Raw genomic sequence first — 11978 nt, forward strand, 5'->3', positions numbered from 1 at the left:
AGATTGATTTTACAGAGAATGGAGTGAGCATAAGTAATGAAGAGACGGTTGGTTTTAAGAAACAGTGATAAATTGTTAATATTAATCATGCTTGATGGGGATGAAGCAAGGAAGGTTTCTTTTTTCTACCAAAAAAGAACTATCAAGGGGGAAAAAAACCATAGTCCTCCCAAGATGGGCAGGGCAAGTATATAAACAGGGTGCAAACCCCACACTCACCAGCATTAATATTACCCAGTTGGTTAATGAAATGTCTGAAAGCAAACAACCTGCAAACAAACAACAGACTAATTTGCATCCCATAAAAAGGTATTTAAAGACCTGTGTTCTCACAGAGGAGCACAACTCAAAGCACACTGACAATGTCTCCTCGAATGGTGATGAAACCAAATTGTCAAGCTCAGAACTCAAACCAACAGCCTAGCAAACAACCTAGCTCAGGGAGTGTCAAGGACTCCACAGATGAAACTAGATTAAAAAATTAGGGGGAAAGAAGGAAAACTCTCAAGAATAAATCAGGTACATGGATATTCCTCTGGGAGCCAGATAACTTCTCAATAACCAGTTCCTTTCCTTCCTTCCTTCTATCACTCCCTCATCTCACTCTGTGTAACATTTGCACAGATTAAACAATGAACCCCCGAATAAATCTACCTGTATCTATCCATTTATAGTTGGAATATTATTGAGTTCTAGTATCCACTTTTTAATTCTGAACAATAAGGACAAAAGAAGTATGCAAATTACTTATAAGAGTGATGTGGAGACAAAGGTAAAATATGTTAGTTTTTGTATTCTGAAAGATTGCGCTACAAATTCGTGTTAACACAACCAATATTGCTGCAACTTGTTGGCAAGATCAGCTAAGTAATTTTTATAACTTTGTTCTAATTACATGCATGACTGCATTATTTTATCAAGTTTCCATGTCTAATAACATTATCTGCCTCAAGTATAAAATATCATTAAATTCTGGTATAGAGTACTAAATCCATGGAAATGGACATTTTACCATCTACCTGTGGTTTCCTTATATTGAATAATTTGATGTCATTTGCAAACTTGCCTAAATAATTGTTCACCCAAATTCTAAATCATTTTTAGATGTTAAAAATCATAAATGCCAATATAGATGCCCAGGGACAGTTGCCTAAGTTCCTTTAAACGAATTTCTCATGGATTATCTTGAGGTACATACACTGCTGCTGGAGGAAAGAGATTAAAATATTATTATTTTTACTGCTGTTCTCATTAAAACTGCTCTAAAGTAGAAAATGTTATCTTCTAACCAGAGCAGTGAGTGATGTAACTATCAAAAGCTCATGTTTTTCTTGTCTTATTCCTTTCTCCATACAAAAAAGACAATCCAGTTCATATCTTACTTAGTGAAATTTAAAGCATCTTAATATAGTTAAATGCATTTACACATTTGCCCCTCTTTCTTTCTCTCCTTCTCCCAAAATGAGGATTAAGGATATGGGAATTAGGGACGTGCATATGCTTTTGTTTTTTATTTTAAATTATATATCATACAACAACTATAACAAGAAAATAAGAAGGGACAGGCTACTCTCGTCTTAATATGGCACCTTATTGAAATTCAGACAGCAATCTATTTTTTTCAAAGTTATGATGACAAAGACCTAATAAATACAGTGCTTTTGCTAACATATTGTCCCGCTCCTATCAATATGAGTACAGCTTATTAATTTAGTTCCTGCATTTTGAGAAATAGTTCTTAGTACAAATTAACAGCTTTTGTACACAAATAAAAGGCAGACAAAGGAAGAAACCTAACAGATGAGATCTCCAGAGACATCAAAGACTTCCAGTTTATTAACTAAGCAAATCATGATCAAGCAACATACAGTTCTGCAAAGATCTGACAGAACTGCTTTAGAAGCACACAGCTAAGAGACTAGATTGTTTTGACAAACACATCTCATTCTGTCTGCATTTTCTTTAGGGAATTTAAAGTAAGAAAACCAACTCTTTCCTTTTTAGCAGGGTCAATTCTTAAAAACTAGAAACTGATGAAGATACCAATACAGTTAGAAAGATTAGTACTTACGTATGTTCTGTGCACTATTTGTTTATTCATATTGAAATTATACGACTGCCCATTTTAAGTACATAATCATTAAAACAGAGTAAAAACAACATAACAATATCAACTACTGTAACTAAATCCCACCGTATCAAGACTGAGAGGCTGTGCCTGTTGCCCCCCAAGATCTGGGGTTATTCTAATATTGGATTGCCCTTGTCACTCAAGGGCGATGTGCAATCTAGGAGGAATCTTCTTAGACTGAGACCTCTTGCTTGATGAGCAGGTGACAGCCATGGCCAGAAGGCCTTTGTACAACTTTATCTGGGCCACCCTGTTCTGGGTTACAGATAGTCCTCAACTTACAACTACAATTGTGCCTCAAAATTCTGAGGTTAAGCAAGACAGTTGTTCAGTGAATTGCACCCCATTTTACAATCTTTTTGCCACGTTGTTAAGCAAATACTGCAGTTGTTAAGTGAATCATGCATAGTAAGCAAAGTTGGCCTCTCCCATTGACTCTGCTTATATTAATTTATTTGATTCTTCTTACTAGTTTTACTGTTTTAAATGTGGTTTTATACCTTGTAAGCCGCCTTGAGTCGCCATGGGTGAATAGGCGGCAATATAAATTCAATAAATAACAATAAATAAATAAATAAATAAAAATAATAATAAATAAATAAATAAATGGCATGCTGCAATGTGTGAAAACCATTCATAAGTAACTTTTTCCAGTGCTGTTGTAACTTCAAATGGTCACTAAATGAATGGTTGTAACTCAAAGACTCCCTGTAATTGTGTTGCATTTTATTCCTGTTATATTGTGAGCTACCTGGAGTCAGGCAGCCCTCAAATCCAATGAATTAAATTAAATTAGAACAACCTCAAAAATGGCTTTCTAAAAACTGTGGCAAGAGATTACCTACTTTCACGCATAAAATTTAACAGACATAACATACATGGGAATTGAATGATGAGGGAAGAGGAAAATAGCAAACTCTTATCCTATCGGAGATTGCCTTATTTTATATTATACTGGTCACTGATGCATGCATGCACACGTTGCTATTGTCACTGGCACTTTTAGAAAGCATGGACGTATTTCATATTTTCCTCTTGAGATGTATTTCCTCTCCTAACACCAAAGGGCCATCCAATATCACTTCTCTTGGACATGAAGAATATATTCTAATATCCATTCAGAAGGTAGAAAGTGACCTTGCAAAATAGCTACCGGTAGTGTGGACTTTTAGAACTGGGTAGAAATACCACTGCTGCTTCAATATTTCTGAAACTCTGCTCGACTACAAATACTTCTTGCCAGCTATGACAGCTTGGAGCTCACGCAACTGGCATGGCAGTTCACCTTCTATCAACATGCAGCAAAAACTCTCCAAGAAAGCTCAGGTGCTACTGAAGAAAAACTCCAATGCATTTGCCTCGGCTTCCTGCAGCTTTGGCGCTGACTGCTGCAGTGACTTGGCCATAATTGTGCATTGCCCTTGGCTTATTCAGGCTTCAGATGAAATGCCCTCAGATATTTTAAAGATGGAGGTCAGAAAAAAGTATATTAAAATATTCTTACCGAGCAAAGGCCCTTTGCGCTGCAGCCAGCACCAATTACTATTGACAGAAGGAAAACAGAACCCTCTTGGAGGCAGAGCGCTCATTCCAAAAATCAGCAAAGACACCAGAATTCAGTTCAAACACACTTGCAGCCATATTATATTATGCTGACGGGGATTTTTCGGAAGATGATCATTTCCTATCACAGGGATAATTTTGCTTGTTTGTTAGAAAGAAACATATGACATTTGACATCAATGTGCAATGTGAAAAAATGGTTGGCAATGTAATCTTTAATTGGATACTAATTTTCATGGTTCTATTGTACTTCCTAAATCTTAAGTAATACACTCTAAAACAGTGTTTTTCAATTTTGGCAATTTTCCCCAGCATTATTGGTTGGGGAATTTTTGGAGTTGAAGTCCACACATCTTACAGCTGCCAAGGTTGAAAAACACTGCTCTAAAGACCAGGTGCTAGGAGCCAGAAGTAGAAGAAAGCTATTAACTTCTTGTTCTGAGCACATCAGATTGGCCGCTATTTGACACAAAATACAGGGCTAGAATACGGGCTTTGGCCTCATTTAGTAGGGCTCTTCTTACACTTTACATTCCAACACATAAAAGACATAAGACTTCATGCTTACAATAGGGAGTTTTCCAGCTGCTTTAAAATGAAATCTTGATAGATGAAGCAATCAAATCATTGACACCAAATGCCTTTCTATTCCTCTCCCCATTCTTTCTCTTTTCCTCTCCCCATTCTTTCTCTTTTCAAAATAGAACATAAATAATTGTTGAATTAATGGAAAGTTTGCTACAATAATCCACAGAACTAGAAGGTAATCAGAAATTGGATCCAAAGAACACACCAGAACACTTGTCATAAGCAAGGAGTAGAAACTGACATGCCCAAGATGGCTGCCTGAAGGTCAAATTCACTGTAAATAATTAAAAATGACTGGTGTAATTTATTACCAGAAACAGAGAAGCAGGTTGTTATAATATATTTGAAAGAAGAAAACTAAATGTACAAGTTGCACCTAAGCATACTATTTGTAGCATAACATATGACAGCAAAATCTCTGATTTGGAACACTGGTATATAGAATTCACTATCTGCATTAAATTCTCTGTGATTAAGAAAGAACAGACTTATGAAGAACGAGGACCCGATGCGATTGCAAGTTCTTATATGAACATTTTTATTAAATCTAAATGCTGACTTTTGAACAGTGTGGTTTATTTCCAGGAAGCTAACAGGAAGTAAAGGTACACCAGATCATTCTTGGTAAAAAGCTATACAATAGTTACAACTGTTAATGTCAAGTATACAGTTTTACGACTTTTTCTGCCATGGCTGTTAAGTGAGTCGTATGTTCGTTAAACAAATCCAGCTTCTCCCATTACTTGTCAGAAGCCAGCTGGGAAGTTGCTGGGAAGGAGTCCCCAGGACACTGCAACTGGCATAAATACATGCCAGTTGCCAAGCATCTAAATTCTGATCACATGACTGTGGGGATGCTACAACGGTTGTAAAGCGTGAGGACTGGTTGTGAGTCACCATTTTCCAGTGCTGTTGTAACTTTAAATGATTGCTAAATGAATGGTTGTAAGTCAAATACGACACGTACAACAGATAAAATTGCAAAATTTTAACTCAAATGTTTTTAAATTATATTGGCATTGGGTTTTGCATTAGCTCATGTTGCAGACAATTGTTACCAAACAAAATCACTAGAAAAGCATGAAAAGTGATGTGAACTTGGATCCCTAAATCTTTTTAGTTAGTTGTTAATCATCCTGGAGATTCAAATTAACTTGAATTTGCTTTCTATCTAGGAAAGCAAATTGACAATGAGGCAGAAGGCAACAACAAAAATAATTATAAAACTCTGTCTTATGAAAGTACTTTAAAACTGGCATTGAGTTTTTCACTTGCCATAAAAAGCGTAGCAATTTTCAGCCACTCCTTCCCACTTCTGGACAAAAAACAAAAGTCAGAGATCACCCTGCAGATTTGTAACAATCCAGAATTTCTGACTAACTCAGGATTACTAAGAGGTTCCTTGATCAAATAATGCTTCATTAGCCTGTCTTTTCCAATACTATTGTTTTAAAACAATATTGGAAAAATATCTTCCTTGCTTTTTCAAGCCCCGCTTGTTACCCATGCCAGAAGCAAAGATTTTGAGATGCTTAATATTTCTGGAGGAATTTACTTTATTGTTTTGTTGGCAGCAAACATTCAGAAGGGGTTTATTTGACATAATCACTACAGAAGAGGCTATACATGATCTTAAAAGCACCTTACAGTTAGGCTCAACTTACAACCACAATTAGGACCCCAATTTTAATTATAAGTCATTCTGGTTGCAAGTTGAGGTGCCCAGATTTTTCAACCATTTTTACTGCAGTCGTTTGTCTGAATCACATGATTGTTAAAGGAATTCCATGGCTGTTAAGTGAATCTATTCTCCCGAATGGGTGACTTTTGCCCGAAACCAAGAAAAAAACCCAACCAAAATAGCAAAAAAAAAAAAAAAAAATGTTGCAAATTTTGGACATGTGACTGGTGGATGCTGCAACCCATCATTAATGTGCGAGTCAGTTGCCAGAAGCCTGAAATGTGGTCATCTGATTGCATGGAATGGGGGATGCATGGCATTTTATGGGCCTTAATTACCCTTTCTGAAGCTGTTATAACTTCCTGTTTTCTCAGGCATCCAGGTGACGATTGTCATAACTTCAAACAGCATTTAACCACTCTACTGGGCAGCATAATTATAAACAAAGTTAATTTGGGCTATTAATCAATGTTTGACTAAATACTATGTTCACTTCTACACACTGATTTTCAAGCAAACTGGACAGGCTCCAGATCTGACAACACAACACTGCAGCATGCTTGTACATGTGTTCTGAGATCACTTGTGAAAACAAGTCTTATATTCCATGTGTCACTATCAACCTTTAAAATCAACTAGCAACAAATGGTATGCCTATATTTGAAACACTAGAATGGTATCCATATATATGGGGTAATTAATTGAAATTAATTCCCCCCATCAAAGCCCAGATTGTTCCAATTAGAAAAGAATGGTAGAAAAAATAAAATAAATTTTTTAAAAGGTATTGACCTAAAGCATAATTTAAACCAATGTAATAACTTACATAAAGGACAGCTCTGTTCACATTTTCTCATTAACAATGAAACTTCAGATTCAATTCTCACATTATATTTTTGGATATTTATCTATTTAATTATTTGTGTCCTGGTGTTTTTTTTTACAAATAACTCAAAGGTGGTAAATATCCATCTTCCTCCTCCTATTTTCCCCACAACAACCATTCTGAGAGAGACTGACTGGCCTAAGCTTGCCATCTTGCCTTTCATTGTACTGCACACTTATAAAGCCAAGAGTCTGGTAAATAGGCAACATGCAAATTTTTATATAAATAATGAAAGGAATTACTACAAATTTCCTATACCTTTTGCAGGGAACCAATACTACAGAATGCATCAACATGCCTATTGCAAAATTGTCCCATTGAGAGGCATGCTTTCTTCAGAATTAACTTATGTCACACTACGAAAATTCCCTTGAACAGTTCTGGAAGGATGCTGGGTGTGAATCACTAGAAAGTACTTTTCGCTGATACGCTGACAGAAAATTCGATTGGATCAAAGAATATCACATCAGCAGGGTGATCAGCAGGGTGATACACCTGTTTTCTGAACTTTATTTTAACGTGAAAACTATCACCTATTAGTTGTACTGTTAGGAACTGCACTCTGTATAGACAAATGAAGAACCACCTCTTCCACTCAGCTCAGCGACATCAGCATTTCATTCAGATATCAGAATTGTTATTCAAAGCAGGTGTGCAGCTTATTATTATTCCTTGACCTTGCTGGGCCAAGAAGAGAGTAGCCTTACCTACTCTGAGATTAAAATCCTATGAGGAAAAAAGTATTTAAAATAAATTTCTAATCTACAGAATTGCAACAAAAAATTGGATGGCATGTATTATTCACTCAAAATCTAATGCAATCTACTAACTGAACAGGTTGCTTAGCCTTCCTGCAGGGTGCATTATGCAATATTGCAATGGAGTAACCAAGTTATATGGCATCATTTTTCTATGCTATCATAATGCATTTCATCTCCAATTGATGCAGGTAAACTGTTAACAATCTCATTCTATCATAACTAGTTTCATATTTTAAGCTTCAGAAAATCCAGACTTTGCAGTAGGAATGCCAATTGATATGCATTAATTCCCAAAGTTGTGTAATTTTTTTACTCTTCTATCCTTCTTCCCTTTCCTAGTTTCCTAGCTTTCCTAGTTCCTAGTTTATTATGAATAGAAACAGCCTATAGCAGGGGTGTCAAACTCACGTCGTCACAGCTGTGTCACATGACATATCGGGACTTTTTCCCCCTTCGCTAAACTGGGCGTGGGTGTGGCCAGCACGTAATGCATTACGCCCATGGGCCAGGAATTTGACAGCCCTGGCCTACAGTATCCCATGTAGGATTTTTTATGACCTCTAAATATTAATATGTTACTCTACTCTGAGCCATGGTTACAACCATTGGTACCCAAATGGGGCTGTTAAGTTATGAAATATATTGTAACATCACAACACAAAACCATGACATATGCTGAACTTGTGCCTGACATCAGGATTCAAGTATAAAAGTACAGGTTTTGCATCAAAGGTTTTGTCTCTTTTAAAATCATGGGTTTTAAGCAAATGCCTCTTAATTATTTTTACTCTTGGTTGTGTCTTTTTAACTGCTGTGAGACACCCAGGGTCATGATGATGAGATGGGTTGCCACATAAACTGAATTGAATACATTAGTGTAGCCTAGAGAATTTTAACTATAACATACAGAGAAAAAACACCGAGACCAAAACCACAGCAGAATTAAGAAGTGGAGAAAGAAGCCCTTAATCACAAACCATTGGTTGGTATTCACTTCTGAACTGAGTGAAGGTTTTAAATGCTTTTAAGACATATAAAATGTCTTCTGACTTTATTTCTATTCAATATATAGTCCACTATTATAAACTTCATGGTACCAAATCCCACTCTGGGAAATATTAACGGTATTTTAATAAACAAGAATTAGAATGTGAAAACAATTATATACATACATACACACACACACATATACTTTCCTTGTGTTGAATAGATTGTTACTCTTTTCATATAAGCAATAAGATTAATATTTGCAGAAAATATCTTCAGATAATAACTTCTATGTTATTTCAATATAAAAACCTCTCAAAGTACATATGTAATACAAAGGAAATTGTTATCAGTAAAAATGCTTCAAAATTGGTACAAATTACTCACACACAACAGTTTTTGATACAGGACAACATTTGTTAATTGGCTGCAGTACATTATGTCCACTATTATTGGACAAAATTAATACAGAAAAAAATAGATTGCATCAAAAATCTAGTTCAAGAAATGAGCTCTTTCATTACTATTCTATTCCAAATGTCTATTATCCCCAGCATGCATGTGTGCAAACTAAGAGAATAATATTCTACTATCCACATTATTTTTCAAGGACAATCTGAGTGTTTGTGCAAAATAAGAAACTTTGGCCCTTAACGCTACTTTAAGAAAAAAATGTAACCAAATAGCAAAAGGAAAAACTCTCCTTAAAACAAATATGAAACTAATTCACAGATATCCATATTTGTCAATAGAAAAGTACCTGCAGAATACTGGAGACAGATATTATATTGCACTCTATACCCAAAATTAGCTGATCCATGGCAAAACCAAAATCAAAACCTGGAACTGTTGATGCCAAAACCAGAAATGCAAGAATCTTCAGTTGGAGACTTCAGAAAAGCAATATGTGACAAAAGCAAGAAACAATCTCCCTTTGCAAACAATACTATAAGTGGCTAGATATAAATTTTCAGATATGGAATTCATTTCAAGCAAGTAGTTTATTGATTCAGCTTCTGTCTTGACTTTTAATTAGTGATGCTAACGACTGCTAGTGATCCTAAACCTGTCAATGTATACATTAAAGACAGCACAGTACACACATTCTTCAGTAGTTTTCAAAGATGCTGAAGCTACTTTGCCAATTCTGCTCTATTATTTACATTTTGCTAATACATCTGTAAATCTTGCAAGGAAAACCTCAGGACTATTCCTGATAGTCCCTAGGAGTTAACACTGAAGGGGGGCCCTCGCTCTCACACACAAACCCCCAACACCAGTGGGCCTCCAAAGGAAAAGAATAGCCAGGCCATATCGGAGATATGATAGAAAATCTTTTATTGTACTACAGGCAGAAAAAAGCTATACAGATTGACCAGGAAAACCACCCTTAACTTTGCCAGATTCATCCCAAGGTAAAAAGTACAGCATGCAATTCATTCTGACATCTCTGCAGGGATCCTCAGAAAGTATAATTTACAAATAGAAAACTGGGCATCTGAGTCAAGTCCACTAGAATGCAAAAAACCAGCACAGGGGCTGGAGTGAGCTTGGATGCACTTGCTCAATACACAAATCATATTATACACCCTTTATGGGACACAATGTTACTCTTTGCTTATTTAGCCAGCAGAGGCAGCACAGACAGACTTAAAACACAATTTTCCGGGCAATTACTTGGAAGCAAGTCCCATATAAGAGTACACAGGATTTAGGTTCTGGTCAAACAGGCCAAGGAATGCTGATCACCGGATCCTCATTGCTGGGTGGGTTTTCAAGACTCTTTATAAATCATAACCTATCCGAGAGGATTTCTTCTGCTTCGGTTCAGCAGCACTTCGCTGTCAATCGGAAGGATGTGTAAAGTTCTTGCGCAAGCACCAATTGCAAAGCCCTGAAACCAAGGCTCGCAATTCAGATGTTCTAAATAGCAAGGTACCATAAAAGGTACCGAGGGAGAGGAGCAGGGAGGGGAGGAGAGAGAGAGAGAGAGAGAAAGACGGTGCGGTGCACACAGCAAATCAGCTCGCCATAGCAAAGAGTCGAGTATCTTTGCTGCAAAGTAGAGAACGGGAACTAGACAGGGGAGCGAAAGCGAAGAATGCGAAAAAGGGAGGGAGGGAGCGGGGAGACAAGGACGAGCTTCGGGACACACGCGTGTTTGTCACCCACCCAGAAGGGGCAGAGGAGGGAAAGGCTGGACGTCTCTTGGCAAGTGTACAGAGACAAGAGGCTGCCAGAAGTGAAGCCTCGGGGGTTTTAAAAGAAGGGCTAAAAGTAGGGAAGTCCTCCAAACAAGACAGCCCGGGGGTTTAAGGGAGCCCTAGAGTGGGGTTCCTCGCCTGCCTTGTGGCCCCCCCAGAGCTTTTGTTTGGGTTTTCAGCCGGGAAGGAGAAAGCGAACAACTCCAAGCAACCCAAACGCCACGGCGACTGAGGAGCGCTCGGCCAGGAAGCCACAGCGACGGGTCGGAGGCGAAGGTGGCGGGTGAACGGAGTTCGATCGCGCGAACTCCCAAGGGCCGGGGACGGTGTGGGGCGGCGGGCGGGGAGGGGGAGATGCCATCGCCCCCAGATGTCCCCCCTTCAGCCCTTCTTGTGCTTCCGAGCCTCCCACTCACCGCGCGAGTCGTTCACGGCCGCTCGGAGCCTCCGCCGCTCCCGACTGGGCTCTCGACCCCGGCCCGGCTCAGCAGCTCCCGCTGCCTCCTCCGCCGTCTGCCCCAGCCGCCTTCGCGGCCGCCATTTTCCTCCACCGCTCCGGCCAGACTTCTCGGGAGGGCGGGGGGAGAGGAGGAGCAATCGCGGGGCCTGCGCGGCAGCGCCTGGGACACGTGGTCCGACCGGGAGGGGCGGTCGTCGGGCTGCGGAGGAGAAGCAAAACTTGCCTGAGGGACGTTGAGCCGGGTGGCCGGTCGTCTCTTACCCGGTTGCAGTTTCTCCGGGAGGAAAGGGTCGCGGCGCCTTTCTTAGTTGTTGTTGTGCTTAGATGGGGGTTCGTGTCCTGATCCTGGGCACGGAAGGCGACCTTGCGGACGTTCCTCCTGTTGCAATTGTGTTGTAATCCTTTACTCGGGGCCAGAACTTTTGAGTAACGCATCGGGACGCGTTTCCGAATCAACGCCGGATTGCGCCTTACTCGTAGCTGCAGCGCTCGCTCGCTTGCGCGGGACTCGCCCGCCCTCTGTATTCCGCTTACCTTGTGTCCCAAAGGGGCTTTTTCAAGAGGCAACTGGACTTTCTGGTTTTTTCTTTGAAGACGTTTCTCTTCTCATCCAAGATGATTCTGCTTCTTCAGAAGCTTCTTGCATGAGAAGCGAAACGTCTTCAAAGAAAAAAACCAGAAAGTCCAGTTGCCTTTTGGGAAGAAAGCAGCTTTGGG

At 39.1% G+C, this 11978-nt stretch overlaps 1 protein-coding gene across 1 annotated transcript in view; it reads right to left on the bottom strand.

Annotated features, from left to right (window-relative positions):
• Positions 1 to 11386, bottom strand: part of BTBD7 (BTB domain containing 7) — an 82075-nt gene extending 70689 nt beyond the window's left edge. The window contains exon 1 of the mRNA XM_026679218.2: positions 11218 to 11386. The gene's annotated coding sequence lies outside the window, so the exon portion shown is untranslated. The remainder of the gene's footprint in view (positions 1 to 11217) is intronic.
• Positions 11387 to 11978: the final 592 nt, after the last annotated feature.

The sequence above is a fragment of the Notechis scutatus genome, chromosome 1, assembly GCF_049901735.1.
Source record: "Notechis scutatus isolate UNSWTSFEM ecotype Mainland chromosome 1, rNotScu1.2, whole genome shotgun sequence".
Lineage (NCBI taxonomy): Eukaryota > Metazoa > Chordata > Lepidosauria > Squamata > Elapidae > Notechis > Notechis scutatus.